The sequence below is a fragment of the Balaenoptera physalus genome (assembly GCF_965194825.1).
Source record: "Balaenoptera physalus genome assembly, chromosome: 13".
NCBI classification, from domain to species: domain Eukaryota; kingdom Metazoa; phylum Chordata; class Mammalia; order Artiodactyla; family Balaenopteridae; genus Balaenoptera; species Balaenoptera physalus.
Window position 1 is genome coordinate 40,725,655 of NC_138892.1, and position 20,074 is coordinate 40,745,728.

At 35.9% G+C, this 20,074-nt stretch overlaps 2 long non-coding RNA genes across 2 annotated transcripts in view; one reads left to right on the forward strand and one right to left on the reverse strand.

Annotated features, from left to right (window-relative positions):
- Nucleotides 1–18,927, reverse strand: part of LOC309640431 — a 181,195-nt gene extending 162,268 nt beyond the window's left edge. Inside the window, exon 1 of the long non-coding RNA XR_014252212.1 lies at nucleotides 1,476–18,927. This is a non-coding gene — a long non-coding RNA (uncharacterized lncRNA). The remainder of the gene's footprint in view (nucleotides 1–1,475) is intronic.
- The window catches only part of LOC309640440, a 676,795-nt gene that overhangs the window by 269,233 nt on the left and 387,488 nt on the right, over nucleotides 1–20,074 (forward strand). The window lies entirely within an intron of this gene.

The window sequence follows — 20,074 nt, forward strand, 5'->3', positions numbered from 1 at the left end:
AAAGAAGCCTAAGTTATCCATTCACAACAGCCAGACAGCTGTAAAAAGAGCAAGTAGTTGTTTTCCTACTTTCTCCACTTTTTAGCGGGACAGTCAGGAAGTATCTGGGGGACCAAAAAGTAGGCTTGTGTAAGGCACACACCCCGAGCAGCCAGCACTGGCTTGTCTAAACCCCTAACGTGCCATTTGAACAGATGGAAATTCTATTCACCTTAGAAAACTACTCATCCATTCCTGGGGCTTAATTGTCCCAGGTGTTGTGGCCATCTGCCAGACTTATTTACAACAAATTCTTGCTTAAAAAATGGGATACTGAAATCTCTCAGCTTCCTTAGGACACGGTCAAAGAGCATATGGAATTGGAAATTAAAGCTCAAATCTTATATCCACCACTCCTAACATGGGCAGTTTCTGCAACAGAAGAGACAAGAGAGATTGATAAGGCAGGGTGAGCTGTTGACACAAACTAAAAGTGAGAGAATGTTTCAAGGGTAGAGAGTGAAGAATTCAGGGATACATTGGAAATTGAAAGCTTAGGAAACAGTGCAATTTTCTGAGAGAACGATTTATTCCATGTCTTTGGTGAGAACAAGTAGACATTTAGGTTTACGTGAGCAAAGTTTCCAGAGAAGTAAGCAAAAGGAAGGGATGATAATTAATAAAAAGAAACACACTTTTTAACTAGCTGAAGTCCTTATAATACGTGAGTATTAAGTGTAGAATATTCTTAAAGCTGCTCATGTGAGCAACTTGTGCTATGGCGCACTGCCCACAGAAGAAGTGTAAATGCCTACAACATAATTAATTAACCAAAAGCTGTCATTTCAGCAAAGAATGCAATATTTGATTGTTCATGAATGAGCAACTTCATAATCCATTTTCAATCTTCTTTTAACAGAACTAAGAAAACTAATACAAGCCCAACTATTTTCTATTTTTTTTAAAGAAATAAAGCTTAGTGGTTTTGAAAATAAGAGAGATTGAAATTAAAATTAAGAAAAATTAAAAATAAATAAAATTAAAATGTAAAACAAACAGTGAAACCAACTAAGTATTCTAATTCCATTAAGGAGTTAGATGGCTAACTATAAAGACAAAACTTGAAGCACTTAACTACCACATATTTCTAAAAGAGAATAGTGTTTCTGTTTCTTTCTTTACTCCAAGTATTTTCCTCAAGCAGCTCCCTCTTCTTCTTTCTCCCCCTGAAACTGAAGACCTGGTCATATTCCAAAGTCAGTGCCACTTGATCCTTTCTGGTGTTTCTATTTCTTGCTCTGCATGAACATTTTAAATAATCTCAGCTTTCTGCTTGAAGATGCATAAAACATAAATACTTCATGTTCCTACTTCCATCTTAGCTCAATCTTCATTTAAGATGTAGTGAAGGGACTTCCTTGGTGGCACAGTGGTTAAGAATCTGCCTGCCCTGTTCGAGCCCTGGTCCAGGAAGATCCCACATGCCATGGAGCAACTAAGCCCGTGTGCCACAACTACTGAGCCCACGTGCCACAACTACTGAAGCCCGCGCACCCTAGAGCCCACACGCCGCAACTACTGAGCCCACGCAACACAACTACTGAAGCCCGCGCACTCTCGGGCCCGCATGCTGCAACTACTAGAGCCCGTGCTCCGCAACAAGAGAAGCCACTGCAATGAGAAGCCCGCGCACCGCAACAAAGAGTAGCCCCTGCTCGCTGCAACTAGAGAAAACCCGCGCACAGCAACGAAGATCCAGCGTATCCAAAAAAAATTTTTTTTTAATATGTAGTGAAAATTTTTTAATGTGAGTGGAATTTGTGCTTCCACCTCCATCTTGCCACAACCTTCAGGGTGTGAAAAATTCTAACCTGATGAAGGTGGAGGAGTGGTACTAGCCTTGCAGTAGTTCCTAATTTTGTCCAGTTGTGTGTACATCAGCAGTTCCTCTGTCCTGTTCCTCTGACATGTACATTCTCAGCTCATCAACTCCTACTGGTTATTGGTCCTCAGTTTAACAATAATTCAGTTTGGTTGTTGCCCAGTTTACTACCAGTCTTATCCTCAGTTATAGCAAACAAGACCTTATAAGGTAGCTTTCTACTACTTCACTGCAATAATTTTAGAGCGTCTCCTAAGACCTCCCTCGCCTTGGTAAACTCACAGGAGCAGCTATACATAGCATAGCTCTTTCAGGAAAACAACTGTTGCTTATGCAGTTTGCCTAGGAAAGCAGCCGTGTGGGACTATAAGGTGGGACCCACCCTTCCCACATTTCTCTTTTTTTGCACTTTGTCCTTAGATCCACATGAATTCTTATATGCCCTAAAGATTTTAATAATAAAAATGATAAAATAGAAAACACTCCCCTAGATTATGTGGAGGATATAAAATTTAGTGAAATATGGTCCATACCCCTAAAGGAGCTTAAAATCAGTTGTGAAGACAGATATGCACACAATTAATAGGAGTAAATAAAGGTCATAAGGGAGAAATTATGGAATGTTGAGCTAATCTCAGCTGGCCTTTTCGAGTATTATTGGTGGAGAGTATATTTTTAATATAATACATAAAACCTTGGTATCTTAAACATTAGAAATTTTACTGTGCAAGAGCAGATGCAGGTGATGCTCTTATAGTTTATTCCAATAGCATAAAAAATACTAAAAATCCAATTTGGATCTGGGAGGCATAGTATGCCTATTATTCTTTAGAGCAAATTTCAAACTTGAATATGCAGAGCATTTAGAATCCAGACAGCAGAAGCAGAAGAACATAGGCATTATGACCTTAAGAAGAGGGTAGTATTATTTAGTATTATTTTAACAACATACTGGAAGTTATACACCCAGACGGATGACGAGGTACTTCGAAGTAGCAAACTTGTAAGTCTGAAGACTGATTCCAATTCAAATAATTCCATTCAAATTGTATCATCATACACCTCTTTCAAAGTTATCTTTAGGTTCTAAAGCACGTTAGTTTAAAATATTTCAAGGCCCATTTTCATCCACTCTGTGTCCCTATCTGCATCAGCCTTGTCTACCTACAGGCAACAATAATGGTATCTCTTCTTAGTTTGTGAATATTGAGAACCCAAACCTGCAGCATATCAAGAGCTTCGTTACATTTCCCTCTAAGGGTTGGAATTACGTTCTTGCCAATACTTTCACTGCTTCCAGCTCCTCTGGTATCATGGTAGGTAGACCTCCAGAGTTGTTACAGTTCTACAGATGGAATTTGAGACAGTCTGCCATACAGAAGTCCTGCTCCTGTGTCCCACTGACATACGTTAGACTACTTAAAAATTGACAATGACCCAGATCTGCCTTGAGCTAGGTTTGACTTACCTGGCCTTCGTACTTCGGAGTTTAGATCTGTTTTTAAGAAATGGCAAGGGACTGGGTGGGGTGGGGGGGGGGGATGATTTTCTGTATTATACATTTAGGTCATACTGGATATTGTACTTTGGGAGTATGATAGATTGGTTTAAATCAATAAAAAGTATTCTGACAAATTCTACGAATAACATATGTGACATCTTGGTGATACATTTTAGGGTCCCAAATATATTGCTATAAAATAAAACCTGAATTTCATGTGTGACTCTGATTCTGAAGGCATTCCCAAAGAGGAATTCACCAAATGTCTGTAATTCCCAAAATGATTACTTTAAAGATCATTTTCAATTCAGAAATGTATTTCCGTTTCTTCCCAAAACATGACTTTATTGGCATATATATCCCAAAGTAAATAAGTATGCTAAACTATAGTGACAGTACTATCAGATTTATATCCATTATCTTCATTTAAAAAAATTTTTTTACAGATCAGAGGTGTTCCAAGGTATATTTAAAACATTTTTCCCAAATTCATGTATACTGTTGAGGATACCAGAGGTATGAAATTAGCTTTTTTCTCTTTTCTAAAGCTCAGAGATTTGCAAAATTAATGCAAATATTAATTAATGTACATATTAATAATTTATTTCTCTAATTTTAGCCTCAGTAGCTCATTTTTTATTTTAGGAAAGTATCAAGGAGATGCAAAGTAGAAACTTCAAAGAAGCAAGGTAAAGTTTCTAAGTTTCCTCCCAAAACTATGTCTGCCCTAATTCTGTCCTACCTTTTACAGTAGGAGGACAGTTTGGTCTTCCTATCTATTAATTATTAGACTTGTTTGTGGAGACTGCTGGTGAGAATGCAATCAGGACTTCTTTGAGTAAAAGTGTAATGATTGCACATGATGGTTTTACAGCTGAGAGACTTAAAATGTGAGACAAATGTACCATTGAAAAAAAATCTGAAGTCTTTCTACATTTTAATCACTATTCTGACTACTATGTGTAACCTGTAAAAACTTAACAATTCTCTTTACCCTGGAAAGATCCAACTGTTGTAAAAAACCTTTAAGAAATTCATCCCTGGCTCTATAGACTGTGGCAGGCTTCTTGGGAAATATGGTTCCAATGAGAATAAATACAGCCACTATCAACTTTCAGTGTGATATATTTCACACTGGCAAATGATTTAGTTAGTCCTTTAGCAGGTGTTCAGAAAGAAAATTAAATTTGTAACATTAGGGGGCAAATAATTTCTTCCTCAAGCCCCATGGTATGCCCACAATAATTGAAGTTCTACAAATATTCAGGCTCTATCTGCCACAATAGCAGCCAGGATTCAATTTAGTAATATTCCAGGCAGCTAAGGGGAGTCGATGCTCCCTGATAGCAGTGTAGAAACAAGGCCCTTTGCTGGCATCAAAAGATGACTTAATTCTCGTCCAATGGGCACACCTGCTGTGTATCAAGGCAAAGCTTATCGCTCTTCAAAGATCTTTGTCAGCAAATCTTTGCCTGAACTCTCCTGCCATGCTTTGTTAGCTCTTTGATATGGATTTCATTATTCCCTCCATCAGTTTCTCCAGCTGCATACACAGAACATTTGGTGATGAGTTTATTTTGAACATGGCTGTGTAGACGATGACTGTTTTAAAGTTCAGAATTACTGAAGATATGTTTCACTTTAGTTCAGATGTGACTGGCATGTTGGCGGAACATTACTTTTGCCCATTCCTCTACCTCTAGCCTAAACAATCTGAGATGGATTTGAATGGTCTTCACCTACGGAAGAATTAAAATTTAGATAGAAAAACACTGAGTTTCTCAAGTCAAGGGTACATGTGGTATTTCACACTGAAGTTTCTAAGAGCTATATAATTCTTTTGTGGGTCAGCTTGGACACTTCTGTCTACCAAACTTATTAGAAACTCATAAAAACTCATAGAAAACCATTAGAGTGCCTCGTTCACGTCTGAAAGAACAGAGAGGGAATGTATACAACAGGAGAAAAAAACCAGTCACAGGTAAAATATAGAGGCAGCGTTTTAAAAGATCTCTCCTGGAGTAAAGTATACCTCCTTAGGAATAGAATTGAAGAAAGCTCTGTACTGAAAGCATAGACCCTGAGCAGTGGTGTAGAGAGAAAGACAAGGATTCTAAATTGGCATAAAAGCAAATAGCCATTACAAAATAGACAGTGGCAGAAGCCAGATTACCTGTTACAAATGCATTTTCATTGCCAAAACCCTATAGAATCTGCCCTTAGCAAGGTAATCAATGAGATCTCTGGTACTAACCTCAGAGGTTGCTTTCAATTCCTCAGTTGACTTAAATTTCTTTAAGGAGAAGTCTAACTTCCCTTGAATGTGGGTCACTGGTGACTTACCTCTAACGAATAGAATGTGGCAGAAGGAATACTATGTGGCTTCCAAGACTATCATAAAAAGGATACAGCTTCCACCTGGCACTCTCTCTGAAATTCTCACTCTGGGGGAAGCCAGCTACCGTGCCACAAGGACACTCAAGCAGCTCTGTGGAGAGGTCCATGTAGAGAGGAACTAAGACCTCCAGCCAACAACCACTATCAATTTGCCAACCATGTGAGGGAGCCACCTTGAAATGGGATCCTCCACCCCAGTCAAGCCTACAGGCAATGCAGCCTCAGCCATTATCTGACTGCAACCTCATGAGAGACCCAAAACCAGAACTGTCCAACTGAGCCACTCCCAAATTTCTGACCTCCAGAAACTATGAGATAATAAATGATTTTTCTTGTTTTAAGGGGAAAAAAAAAGAGAGAGAAATCTAACTTCTTTAAAGAAAGTGGGATTTTCTCTATCTATCCTTAAGTCCCAGTGTTCCCAGAGTTCTGGGCTGTCTTCTCTCACCCTAAGTATTCTCCATAGATTGCAAAGCCTCTATAATTTCCATTACTGTCTAAATGTTGATGGTTCCTTAATCTAAATGTCCAGCACAGAACTCTCTCCTGAGTCCAGACTGCTGTCTCAGTTTTGCTACAACACAGCTCCATCTGAATGTTTCACATATGTCCATAACTATCATTTTCTTCACACAATTCCAACCCACCCCTTCCTCTGTGGTCTACACCTTGGTGAATGGCTTGTATTCAGTCTACCAGCTGCTAAGGAGCTGCTGCAGTATACAAGACAGAGGTGGCCCCTGCCTTCCTTCAGGTTCAACCCAACAGTGAAGAATAAAATTTAACAAGAAATAACAGGTGTTAGGACTATCATAAGAGGAAAAGTGCATAAAGCACGTAAATGGGGTACTTAAAATCATTGAGGGTGGGAGTGGGTCATCACTGATTCTCCCTCTTGCTTATTATCCCCCAATCTAGCACCAAGTCATAAAATTCACAGCTCCTTCTACATTTTTATCCCTTAATTTCCCTCTAATCCCACTGTCCCCATCTTAGTTCAGGTCACTAGCACTTTGTACTTAGATCACAACAAGCAACTCCTTAACAGGTCTGCATTCTTACCCTCCTTGTCTTCTTCACGTTCTGCAGTGTAATAGAAGCTTAGAAGATGATTGTTATTGTTGTTATCAGTTAGACATACAGAAAAAAAAAACTATTTTGGTTGTGATTGAAGAACCACCCTAAGACATTTCTGTCATCTGACTGAAGAACAGTTGAATGTACCCCAAACGGCCAGCTGTTGACAAAAAGCCAACTGTTGTGCATGTTCACAAAGCACAGCACAACTTTCTCTGCCACACAAGCAAAAAAGAGAAACACTTAGCTGGCAGGAAGACAACTTCACACACCCACAATGTTGTCACCTCTCTGAGTTTAATTAGAAACTTAAATCTAGACTAGTATGAAACAAATTAGACTTTCCCATCTAAAGATGTCACAGTTGTCCCGTATTTTAGTAACAGCAGCACAGAAGTTCGCTGTGAGATGGATCCAGGTAGAGGGAACACCTACAGCTTGCTATATGCAGGAATGCATGGAAGGAGCAACTGTTCCTCTCTGTGCTCTAAATGCTCCCATTAAAGCCAAGGGCACTCTTGAATGTTACTGGTGGAACCTGGCAACTCAGAAGACAGATGGGTCGCCTGAAGAAGGATCACCAGTTTGTAAGTGGGACATACCCTTGACTGCCCAACACACATCATGGAAGACTTCACCATGTGGAGTCTGGTGTTAACAGGTGAAGGGGTGTCTCCAGGAACCAGCTCTGATATTAAGAGTGTTAGATTTGATAAGCTTAGAAAAAGAACAGCTGGATATAGTCAAGAGTCATAGCAGCAGAGATTCCTTTTCCTTCAGTTGTTCCTTAAAAATTCTTTTCCTCAGGGATACATTTTGTGTACAAACTCCACAGAGTGACTACTATGAACCCATACCTACACCCAATTACTTACATACATTCTCTTTCCCAACCCTCTTTGCTAAGCTCCAACCTCCTATATGATACTTATACCTGCTATTTACAGAAGTCTCTGGGCATTTGGTCATTTAGCTCACTCAGTATGTATTAAGTACCTACTACATTCCAAGTATTGTTCCAGGTACTGAGATACAGAATTAAACAAAAGAGACATAGTCTCTAGTCTCAATAAGCAGACAATTCAGTTGGGAAGACAGACCATAAATAATTACACATGTGATCATATTTAATCTTCAAAATAAATTTTAAGGTAATTATTTTAAACCCTTTTTTTTTTTTTTTTTTTTTTACTAGTTATGAACATAAGATTTTAAGATATTAGATAATTTGCCTAAGGTCATGCAGCTGATAGGTGGTAAGCAGTAAGCAGGGCTTGAAATGTAAGTCACCTTAGCTTCACAGACTGCAATCCTAAGTCCTGGGTTCTACTGCTTTCTGTACAACAAATGATAGCTAGACATCTTGCCTTGAGTGCCTCAAAGATACATCACATCCAACATATGCCATCCTAAACTCACTGTATCTTTTCTTCAGACCTGCTCCAAATTTCTCTCTCAGGACACAGCAACACAATCCATTTGGTTTCTAAGTGGTAAACCTGAGACTTATCATAGATCCTGCTTTCTTTCTCACTTCAACCATAAAATCACTTATCAGTTCTATACATATTTGCCTGCCTAATCTTCCACGTCCTTTCCTTTCCATTCGTACTGCCATTCTTGCGTGTTAAACTTTCTTTCCTCCTCCCCTGAGTGATTGTGATGGCTTCCTTCTGTCTGGGCCTCCAAACAATCCTTGTCCTCCCTCCAAACAATCATCTACTGTGCTGAATGAATGAACTTCTCAAAATACAAATTTGGTCATGTCACACTTCTGTGGAGTCCGCACTCCATAAACAAAAAAACAGATTTCTTTTCAGTCTGTCAGCCTCTTTAAAAGCTAACATCTGTCTGCCTCCTAACTCAGCGCCTTCCACTCCTCCTTTCTCTTCTTTCTCTATTTCAGTCTCTCTGCAGTACCGCTATTTCCCCACATGTATTCTGTCTCTACATACCTCTGTATACATATACACTCAGTCCTCACTGCATGGAGGCAATCTCCCCAATCCTTTTCAAGTTAGAACTTACTTGTTCTTCAAAATTCAGCTTAAGAATCAACTCCTTCAGGAAATTTCCTTCTCATCTCAATTCCAAATATTATAGCTCCTCGTCCTTTTTGGGTCTTTTTTATATATATCATGAGTTTTATGGTAACACTGGAAATGTGCCTGTCTCCAATGTTAAACTGAGTTTTCTGAGGTCCGACTTAATCAATTTGATTATGAGTCTTGCAAAAGAACAAAGTAGGATGCTGTCCAAAGGCTATGTGATCTGTAGTCAGAAAAACCCATTTTCAAGTCCATGTTCTTCCCCTTAATAGCTGTGACCTCAGTCGTCATTTAATCTCTTACTTTTAGCCTCCTTACCTGTTAAAAAATAAATGATAAGAAATAAGTTGTATAAAAAAAGTGAAATGAGACTTAGCAAATGAAAGTATTTTTATCTGTAAAATGCTAAAGAACATTACTATCCTATGACCTTATGAGCTCCTTGGGAGCAGACACCATGTTTTGACATCTTTGTATGATTCTTTCCCCTTCACAGTCAGACTTAGCTTAGTACTGATCTGGTACAAAGCTCAGGTTTGATTTTTAAAAAAATACATGTTTTTGAACTAATAGTGAGAAATGTAAGTTTTTACCTTAAAATCTGTAAAGACTTTTCTTTTGCAAAATTTCACCAGAAAGGGAAAAAGCACTATAAGAAGCATGAACACTTAAAAATTGAACTTAACACATTAATTAATCTCCTGGAGAGTAATCAGAATAAAAGAGACAGAAATAGTAAAATTCAATAAGGTCTACTACAATGTGTCTTTGATGGCTTTTTTTGGGAGGAGGTACAATTCAAGGAACAGCAATTTAAATTCCAGGACCTTCTTCTCAGGGCTTGCCCTGGGCAGAGTTGAGAAGTATGCATTTTGTTTTGTAATTTTATCTAACATTCTGCAGCCATTTCCAACACCTGGAAACCCTTCCTCTCATCTAGAGGTAATAGGAGTCTTGCTTCCAGGTGTCTTCCTAGAACTGGCATTCCTAAAGATTTCTCATTATCTCTGACTGCCCCCTCTTACTCCCTCAGCTATTATATCTGTCAACTCAAGCAAAAACATCTCTTAGAAACACAGTACATACTAGATTTTAGGAAATACAATATAGGTAAGATACTGTCCTTGTTTGGGGGTAAATCTCCACACTGTTTTAGATAGTACACACAAATTATGATATACGGTCTGATAAATACATCACAGGACACAGAGCAAAGTGTTGTGAGAACTCCAAGGAAAGGGCAGTTCATCATACTGCAGGATTTGAAGAAGGCTCCATAGAGGAAGTGATTTTTTTTAATTGAAGTACAGTTGATTTGCAATATTACATTACCTTAAGGTATACAACATAGTGATTCAATATTTTTATAGATTATACTCCATTTAAAGTTGTTACAAAATAATGGCTATATTTCCCTCTGCTGTACAATGTATCCTCGTTGCTTATTCATTTTACACATAGTAGTTGGTATCTCTTAATTCCCTACCCCTACCTTGTCCCTCCCCACTTCTGTCTCCTCACTGGTAACCACTAGTTTGTTCTCTACATCTGTGAGTCTGTTTCTCTCTTGTTATATCCATTCATTCTATTTTTCAGATTCCACATATAAGTGATAACATACAGTATTTGTCTTTCTCTATCTGACTTATTTCACTAAGCAGTGATACCCTCTAGGCCCATCCATGTTGTTGCCAATGGCAGAATTTCATTCCTTTTAGGGAGGAGTAATATTCCATTGTATGTATATACTACCTCTTCTTTATCCATTCATCTGCTGATGGACACTTAATGTTGCTTCCATATCTTGGCTATTGTAATCAATGCTGCTATGAACATAGGGGTGCATGTTTCTTTTTGAATTACTGTTTTCATTTTTGGGGGTTATATATTCAGGACTGGAATTGCTGGGTCATATGGTAGTTCTAGTTTCAGTTTTTTGAGAAACCTCCATACTCTTTTCCACAGTGGCTGCACCAATTTAATTTCCTACCAATAGCTTAGGAGGGTTCCCTTTTCTCCACAGCCTCGCCAACACTTGTTATCTGTAGACTTTTTGATCATAGCCGTTTTGACAGGTATGAGGTAATATCTCATTGTGGTTTTGATTTGCATTTCTCTGGTGATTAACAATGTTGACCATCTTTTATGTGCCTGTTGGCCATCTGTCTGTATATCTTCTTTGGAAAAATGTTTATTCAGGTTTTCTACCCATTTTTGAATCAGATTGTTTTCCTGATATTGAGTTGTATGAGCTGTTTATATATGTTGGATATTCACTCTTTATCGATCATATGTTTTGCAAATACTTTCTTCCATTCAGTAGGTTGTCTTTTCATTCTGTTAATGGTTTCCTTTGCTGTGCAAAAGCTTTTAAGTTTAATTAGGTCCATTTGTTTATTTTTGCCTTTGTTTCTTTTGTCTTAGGAGACAGGTCCAAAAAAATATTGCTACAATTTATGTCAAGGAGTGTTCTGCCTATGTTCTTTTATAGGAATTTTATGCAAAGGAAGTGATTTTCAGCTAGGTTTTGGAGGGGGAGTGCAAATTTTTCAGGTAAAGTCTGTAGTGGACAGGAAGGGAGAGAAAATATGCATTCCAGGAAGGGACCATTGCCCATTTAAAGGCCTAGAGACATGAAAGGGCACAACATATTTGGAATAGAGCTGGAAAATTAATATGTTTTAAGTGATTCTGAACCTAACCAAGGATGTCTCTAGTGGTAGAGTATTGGGCTACTTAAGAGAGTACAAAGGGGAAGTTTGGATTATGTCTATATGGAATAATTTTGGTCTAGGGAAGCCTACAACATGGATAACTGCTTAAACCTTTCCCCCTAGTTCATCTTCCTCAACCATCCCCCCACCTCTAGGCTGGAACATGTCTCCCTTGTCAATTTATTCTAGCATCATGGTCCATCTTACATTATAACTGGATAACCTCATATCTGTCTCTTCCACCCTGTCCTCTCTACTGTGCCTAGCACAAGTTTATAAACATACATCAAACTGAACAAAAATGTATCTCACTTAATTAAACTTCAAGGAACAATAATAAATATATGCTTTGCATTTAATATAGCACTTGTGCTTTATATTTATTAATCTTTTCAATACCCAGTGAACTGGGTATTACCATCATTCTCATTGAATAGTTGAGTAAACTGAGATGCAAAAAATGTCCATCTTGTTCCTTACAAAATAATCATATTAAAACACTACTTACTTCTGTCATTTTTAACCTACATTCCTATGCCAATTTATTTGAAAATAAGGATGCTCTTTTTCAAAAATATAAAACCACTTTGCATTTGTGAATGTGTGTTACGTTTTACAATGAAAATTATCTTTAGTAGTCACATTATACAAAATGATTCCTCCAAAGAAGAAAATAAATGCAAACTTTTTGAAATGATGATCATATATTACAAATTCCTCTGTGTTTGTTCTAGGAACTGTGAGCCATCTGTACCATGTAAGCAGTTCAGGTTGTGTCTGTAGACATACAGCAGAATAGAAGGTACCAAAATATGCAATTTGTTGTGACTTGCTTACCAAGTTTCTTGGAGTCAGGGATGCAGAAATTTCATGGCTGAGCTTCTCCTGAGAGTCATGTTAAAAGCCACAGGCTCTTGCCTCTACTGTGATGTTTATTCTAAGGCATTCTCTTTGCTTTACAGTACATGTATCAATGCATTACAATTTCATCAATGAGAACCACCTACTTAACTTTTTTGATTAATTAGGGTTCAGGCTAATGTTTAGCTTATCACAGAAAAAGATTAATAGGCACATTAATATGTTACAATTCCATCAATATTTTTCAAACGATGAGGGAAATTAAACTTTTTAATCCTAAATGCAACACCTATGTTAAATGTAGTACCTATATTAATTATACTTTACACTCATCTGTTTGTTGAAACAATTTATTTTACAGAACAAATGTACTTTTTCTTCTATAATGGTCATATTTTATTAAATTTTTGATTTATTGCTTTATAAATTTTTATTTAAAATATCCTATAATCCAGTATTGTATTTTTCCTCAATTATCTAAATAGATGAGATATAACTTTGCTTTTAATGAAACTTATGTATGGTTTTACGGATTCATCATCATTATCCTCCTTAAAGTCTGGTAACATCTATCTCCCCTTTCAGTAATGACATGAAGCCCCTGTTGGGCTTTCCTGTTGGGTAAATCCAGTTAATTATTTTATTCAACTACTAAAACTACCTAGGGAACTTCTAAAACAGGCTTGTGTTTCTCTTAGGTATGGACCTATTCCCTGGAACTTTATTGTCTATTATTGAGAAAAAAAAAAAGGAAGTATAGGTATTAAACTTGATGAGAATTTATGCAAATTTGGCAATTCCAATAGAATTAAATGAAACAATTTATTTGTTCTGTGGTTTAGGAGCTACTCAAAAGTTAATCAAAAATACTCCTGTCCTCTAAGTCCTACATTGTGAAAAATATTTATTCATAGGTAGATTAAAGAAACTTGGAATCTTAAAGCTGAAATGGACCTTGGAGCCCTCCAGTATTAAATAACAAGGAGTCTTTATGAAAATCCTCCAACTGGTAATGAGCTCTTATTTAACCATCTTCTTTAACTATAGTCGGTGATGGGGAACTCATTGCTTCCTGAAGTGGTCAATTCCATTTGAAAAGCTCTAATACTGACAGAGTTTTTCTTTATGTGCCAATCCAACTTACTATAGTTTTAAAGATAAATTAAATGATTTGATCTCGTTTCCACTCAGCAGCTATTAATGAATGAGGATACCTATCCTTCAGCACAAAGGTACATAATTGATAACCTCAAAATCTGTTTACTGAAAATTTGTAATTTAATAGAGACTCCTTCCCTATCTCAAAATATAATGTACCTATTATAAAGATAGTCCAGGGACCATAAATATATTGGTTTACACTGAAGAAAAAAATGAAAATCACATTAAAAATCTTAACACAGCTACTAAATTAATATAAAAGAAGCATCCCAGATCAATGGAGTGGCAGTTATTTAATGAATGGATTTGGAATACATAGTTAGCAATCTAAAAAAGATTTAGTTTGGTTCTCTACACAGCATCATACACCAAAAAAACTGACTTTTAACCAAACAGCCTAATGTAAACGCTAAACTTCAGCCAGACAAGAAAAAATACTGTCTATTAAATATCTTCAGGGTAAGAAACTTCTTAATCTAGAAGCAAGAGGAGAGAGTCTAAAGGAAAGTGTCTACAGATGCAAATATATTAAAAGTATACTTGTATGATAAAAGCATGCAAAAACAGAAACTAGAATTAAAAGCCAAACAACATCGTAAAATAGTGGCAGGAAATATGACAGACCAAAGGTTAATCTCTTTATTATCTAAAAAACCTCATAAAATAAATAGGAAAAAACTTAAAAGGCAAACAGGCAAATAAATAGATACTTTCCAAAAGCAGAAATACAAATACTAAACAAACATTTGAGAAAATGTTCATTCATACCAGTAATCAACACAAATCAAAATAACAAAAAATTTTTTTTCTATTAGTAATAATTAAACATTAGAAAACTTAAGCTTGGCAAAGCTTTTATTGTACATTAGTGTAATCCTTTTGAATTTGTATTTGGCACTACGTACTAAAACAATAAACATATGCATGTAGTGGCAAAATAACTCTTTTTTGAGATTTTCCTAAGGAAATAATTTAAATATGGGGAAAAGTGATATTCAGTGGTGCCCATCATAGTATTACTTATATTAGTTAAACCAATTAAAAAAATCCAAAATAAACCAGCATAAAAAATAATTATATGATATGATACTATATATAGAAAAACCCTAAAGACTCCACATAAAAACAACTAGCACTGATAAATAAATTTAGCAAGGTAGTAGGACACGAGATTAACATATAGAAGTTGGTTGCATTTTCTTACGCTGACAATGAAATATCCCTTTTAAAACTGCACCAAAAAACTAAAATACTTAGGAATAAACCTGACCAAGGAGGTGAAAGACTTATATGCTGAGAACTATAAAACATTAATAAAGGAAACTGAAGGTGATTCAAAGAAATGGAAAGATATATATCATGCTCATGAACTGGAAGAATTAATATTGTTAAAATGGCCATACTATCCAAAGCAGTCTACAGATTTAATGTGATCCCTATCAAATTACCCATGACGTTTTTCACCGAGCTAGAAAAAACAATCCTAAAATTTATATGGAACCATAAAAGACCCAGAATTGTCAAAGCAATCCAGAGAAAAAAGAACAAGGCTGGGGGCATAACCCTCTCAGACTTCAGGCAATACTACAAAGCTACAGTAATCAAAACAGCATGGTATTGGCACAAAAACAGACATATGGGTCAATGGACCAGAATAGAGAGCCCAGAAAAAAACCCACACACCTACAGTCAATTAATCTTCAACAAAAGAAGCAAAAATATACAATGGAGAAAAGACAGTCTCTTCAGCAAATGGTGTTGGGAAAGTTGGACAGCTGCATGTAAATCAATAAAGTTAGAACACACCCTCACACCATACACAAAAATAAACTCAAAATGGCTTAAAGACTTAAATATAAGACATGACACCATAAAACTCCTAGAAGAGAACATAGGCAAAACATTCTGTGACATAAATCATACCAATGTTTTCTTAGGTCAAGTCTCCCAAGGCAACAGAAATAAGAATAAAAATAAACAAATGGGACCTAATCAAACTTACAAGCTTTTGTACAGCAAAGGAAACCATAAACAAAATGAAAAGACAACCTACGGACTGGGAGAAAATATTTGCAAATGATGTGAGAAACAAGAGCTTAATTTCCAAACTGTACAAACAGTTCATACAACTCAATAACAAAAACAAAAACAAAAATTAAAAAAAACAGTCAAAAAATGGGCAGAAGACCTAAATAGACATTTCTCCAAAGAAGACATACAGGTGGCCAATAGGCACAAGAAAAGATGCTCAACATTGCTAATTATTAGAGAAATGCAAATCAAAATTACAATGAGGTACCACCTCACACTTGTCAGAATGGCCATCATTAAAAAGTCTACAAATAACAAATGCTGGAGAGGGTGTGGAGAAAAGGGAACCCTCCTACACTATTGGTAGAAATGTCTATTGGTGCAGCCACTATGGAAAACAGTATGGAGGTTCCTCAAAAAACTAAAAATAGAGTTTCCATGTAATCCAGCAATCCCACTCCTGGGCATATATCTGGACAAAATTATAATTCAAAAAGATACGTGTACCACAATGTTCATAGCAGCACTATTTACAATAGCCAAGACATGGAAACAACGTAAATGTCCATCAACAGATGAATGGATAAGAAGAAATGGTATATATATATATATATATATATATATATATAATGGAATACTACTCACCATAAAAAAGAATGAAATAATGCCATTTGCAGCAACATGGATGGGCCTAGTGATTATCATACTAAGTGAAGTAAGTCAAAAAAAGAAAGACAAATACTACAGGATATCACTTACATGTGGAATCTAAAATATTACGTAAATAAACTCATCTTCGAAATAGAAACAGACTCACAGACAGAGAACAGACTTTGGTTGCCACGGTGGCAGGGGCAGGGGTGGGAAGGGATGAATTGGGAGTTTGGGATTAACAAGTGCAAACTATTATATACAGAATGGATAAACAACAAGGTCCTACTGTATAGCACAGGGAACTATAGTCAATATCCCATGATAAACCTTAATGGAAAAGAATATGGTAACGTATATATGTATAACTGAATCATTTTGCTGTACAGCAGAAATTGACACATTATAAATCAACTATACGTCAATAAAATTAAAAAAATTATGAGTTGGATTTTATTTTGATGCATAGATTAAATATAGCTATTAAAATATGAAAATTGATGATAAAAATAAACATTTACTAAGGCCCTACTGTGTGACAAATATTGTTCCTGGATATTTAAATGTATCACTCATTTCATTTAATTTCCTCACAGAAACTCTAGGAAGATAACGAAATTTGAGACAAGAAAACTGAGAAACAGAGTTTAAATGGCCTACTCTAGATCACAGTAAAAGTGAAAAAGTAGAAATAAGCAATCTGACTCCAAGTTTTGAGTTCTTAATCAACACTATAACATAAAAACTACTTATTAATGCTGCAACAAGATTTACTACTTCTTGATATGACATTAAATTATTAAAACAATGCAAAATCATGCATAAAGTTCAAAAACCATATTTTAAACTATGAATTAAAAATTATATTACACTAATTAAAATGCCAGTTCGGTTAGTATTAGTATGGTACATTGTTAGATGATTTGTTTCCTTTTCTTAAATTTCTAAATCTTTCGTAATATTTTTATGCTACTTTTATAAAACAATTGAAAAGAAATATTTAAATCCTATTTCCAGTAATATGATGAGCTAAGCTATTTCGACTATCCCTTCTGCTGAAAACAACTGAAGTGCTTTTCACATTGTTTTAAAAATCCTTTTTAAAGTTTAAATATGTGGCAAGATAGTAAATCAAAGAGAAGGTAGAAACTAAGAGAGGTAAGCATATCAATGAAACCACATTTACCTTGAGAGCATTCACCAAACTAGCAAAATTGAGTTTTCCTTCTGATAGCCTGCTGGAGAATGGGGGCCAAAATCAAACACAATCACTGGCCAAGCTTGGAAGTCCAACAGAAGAGAACGCTGGAATTCCAAATGTCTATACTTTAGTGAAAGAGCAAGTCATAAATAAACGTTCCCCCACCTCCACACCAAGAGACTGCATGAAAAATCACCTTGGCTTCAAGCAAAGCCGAAAGGGAAAAAAAAAATCCTCAAATGGTGCTCTGTGGATCTCTACGACAAAATGAGATCATGTATGTACTCAAACAAGAACAACAACAACAAAAACCCTAATGTTACACATTGAGTTTAATGAAGTACGGAGAAATTGTGTTGTAGGTGCTTGTCAGAAGGAAATGCAAATACTCTCTGGGGTAACTCCCTGTCAAAACTAAGGACACAAGGAAACGACACTTTCTTTGAGAACCAATAGAAATAAAAGAGCTAAGTCTCAGAAAGATTTTAGATGTTGGAATTATCAGACACAGATTAAAGTATAGTACGCTTACTAGATTAAAGAAATAAAATGTGAAAGTATGTGCAGAGAATAGGAAACTGTACAGAGTGACATTTCATATTTCTTAAAGTAGATTTTCAGAAATTTTAAAAAATACAATAATTAACTAATTCATTCCACCACGGTACATCCCAGGCATTGTTCTATGCTTGGAAAATATAGTATTGGGTAAAACAGATGAAAAGCCTTGCCCTTGTGCAGACTCCATTCTAGTTTGCAGAGAGGGAGGTAAAAAATATGTCAAATTTATGGTATGATGCATGTTGATAAGTGCTATGGAAAAAATAAGGGGAAAGGTATGAATGGGCCACATGCATAGTTTTAAGTTATAGTGTTTAGAAAGGTCATCAATAAAGAAATGTCATCAATAAAAACATGACGTGTGAGTTAAGACTTCAAGGAAATGAAGACATCAGGCATGCAGATAGATTAGAGTGTTCTGAGTAGTATACCAATGACTGCAAAGTGCTGACGTAAGAACAGGCTTGGCATATCCATGGAACAGAAACAACGCTACTGTGCTGGAGTCTAGAGAACCAGGGAAGAGGATAGAGAATAAAGTAAGAGAGGTTACACACGGGGCAGACGTGGGAGGAGATCTGAAGAGACTTGATTGTCCCGGTCAGGACTCTAGCTCTTATCCTGAGTGAGCAGGATAGCGATTTGATGGTTTTGAGTCACAAAGTCATGTGGTCTGATTAATTTATATATTCAAAATATTGCCCTGACTGCACAAGGGTGGAGACAAAGAGTTCAATTAGGTTGGAGACTATTTAAATAACCAAGTGATAGATGATAACAGCTTGAACAAGGGTAGTGGCACTGAGGTTGGTGAGATGTAGTCAAATTCTGGACATTTTGAAGGTAGAGACCAATAGATAGACTGATTGGGGTGTGTGTGTGTGTGTGTGTGTAATTATGAAGAGAAAATTCATCAATAAAAGTTTATATTCACGACTTTTCAAATAATGCTCTTAGCAAACTTGAATAAAAAGAACATCCCTTAATCTGCTAAATAGTACCTTCACTGTAATTAGAGCAAATATCATACTTAACAGTGAAATGCTGAGAGCTTTCCCTTTATATGATGACTAGAAATTAATTCTATCAGCAACATTTTCATTCAGCATTTACCTGAGAGGTCCTCACTACACAGCAGGGCAAAAAGGATAAACAAATAGACTAAAGATTGAAAAGGAAAAAACAAAACTCTCATTGTTTAGTGATGGTATCTGTATTTTGTGGTTGTGATCTGTATTATCAAAAGAATTTACAAGTAAATTATTAGAATTAATAAAAGAAATTAGGTTGATAGGAAGAAAGTAAAAATATAAATACTTATGGCTTTTCTATAAATCATCAACAAGTATTTAAAACACAAAATTTTTAGATATACCACTTGTAATCAGAAGTGCAAAATACCTGTGAGTATATCTACAAATATATATAATATTTTGGTAAATAAAATTATAAAATTTAATTGAGAGATATTTTGAAAGACCTAAATAAATAGAGATATACCATGTTCATGGCAGGAATACCCAATGATGAAAAACTGTCACTTCTCCCCATATTATTTTATGGATTCAATGCCATCCCACACAAATTCCTTATTATTATTATTTTTTTTTTGGTTCAAATTTGACAGGGTTATTCTTTACTGCATTAAATAGTGAAAGAGATCTAAACAGCCAAGGCATTCACAAAGGAGAACAACCAATTGGGATGAATTGCACTAACATATATCAAGACTTATTATAAAAATATAATATTTGGAACAGTGGGTTGATAATCCTGTGCTAGACAAATAGAAAAAAGGAACATGATAGGAAGCCAAGAAACTGACCTACACATACAGTGACACACTATATGACAGAAATGTCACTGCAGATCAGTGGGAAAAGACAGACTTGTCTATAAATATCCTGGGAAATTATGCATACATATGGAAGAAGAATGAAATTAAATATTTACTTCACACTTTACAGAAAAATCAGTTCCTTGTGGATTAAAGACCTAAATGTGAATAGC